The sequence below is a fragment of the Arachis stenosperma genome, chromosome 4 (genome assembly GCF_014773155.1).
Source record: "Arachis stenosperma cultivar V10309 chromosome 4, arast.V10309.gnm1.PFL2, whole genome shotgun sequence".
Taxonomy (NCBI): Eukaryota; Viridiplantae; Streptophyta; class Magnoliopsida; order Fabales; family Fabaceae; genus Arachis; species Arachis stenosperma.
The window spans coordinates 52536020-52537323 of record NC_080380.1 but is presented as its reverse complement, the minus strand read 5'-3'; the positions used below and the strand labels follow the sequence as shown (position 1 = coordinate 52537323).

General features: G+C 41.5%; 1 non-coding gene across 1 annotated transcript; it reads left to right on the top strand.

Annotated features, from left to right (window-relative positions):
* The first annotated feature begins 919 nt into the window (after positions 1–919).
* On the top strand, positions 920–1027 carry LOC130977870 (small nucleolar RNA R71). Its single transcript, XR_009085543.1, has one exon. It is a non-coding gene; the product is annotated as a small nucleolar RNA R71 (small nucleolar RNA).
* The last annotated feature ends 277 nt before the right edge of the window (positions 1028–1304 follow it).

Genomic DNA, 1304 nt, shown 5'->3' with positions numbered 1-1304 from the left:
TGAAAGGCAGAAGCAAGTCCAATGGAATCTCTATGGTCTCATTTAGAGCCTCAGATTCCCATGGTTCCTCATTGGGGAACTCATTGGAGGTCAGTGCACGCCCATTGAGGTCTTCCTCAGTGGCGTTCACTTCCTCTCCTTCCTCTCCAAATTCGGCCATGTTGATGGCCTTGCACTCTCCTTTTGGATTTTCTTCTGTATTGCTTGGAAGAGTACTAGGAGGGAGTTCAGTAACTTTCTTGCTCAGCTGTCCCACTTGTGCCTCCAAATTTCTAATGGAGGATCTTGTTTCATTCATGAAACTTTGAGTGGTTTTGATTAGATCAGAGACCATGGTTGCTAAGTCATAGTGGTTCTGCTTAGAATTCTCTGTCTGTTGCTGAGAAGATGATGTAAAAGGCTTGCCATTGCTAAACCTGTTTCTTCCACCATTATTGTTGTTGAAACCTTGTTGAGGTCTCTGTTGATCTTTCCATGAGAAATTTGGATGATTTCTCCATGAAGAATTATAGGTGTTTCCATAGGGTTCTCCTAGGTAATTCACCTCTTCCATTGAAGGGTTCTCAGGATCATAGGCTTCTTCTTCAGATGAAGCATCCTTAGTACTGCTTGGTGCATTTTGCATTCCAGACAGACTTTGAGAAATCAAATTGACTTGTTGAGTCAATATTTTATTCTGAGCCAGAATGGCATTCAGAGTATCAATCTCAAGAACTCCTTTCTTCTGACTTGTCCCATTGTTCACAGGATTCCTTTCAGAAGTGTACATGAATTGGTTATTTGCAACCATTTCAATTAGCTCTTGAGCTTCTGTAGGCGTCTTCTTCAGATGAAGAGATCCTCCGGCAGAGCTATCCAAAGACATCTTGGATAGTTCAGAGAGACCATCATAGAAAATACCTATGATGCTCCATTCAGAAAGCATGTCAGAAGGACATTTTCTGATCAATTGTTTGTATCTTTCACAAGCTTCATAGAGGGATTCTCCATCCTTCTGTCTGAAGGTTTGGACTTCCACTCTAAGCTTACTCAATTTTTGAGGTGGAAAGAACTTTGCCAAGAAGGCATTGACTAGCTTTTCCCATGAGTCCAGGTTTTCTTTAGGTTGTGAGTCCAACCATGTCCTAGCTCTGTCTCTTACAGCAAAAGGGAATAGCATAAGTCTGTAGATCTCAGGGTTAACCCCATTAGTCTTGACAGTGTCACAGATTTGCAAGAATTCAGCTAAAAACTGATGAGGATCTTCCAATGGAAGTCCATGGAACTTGCAATTCTGTTGCATTAGAGAAACTAATTGAGGCTTA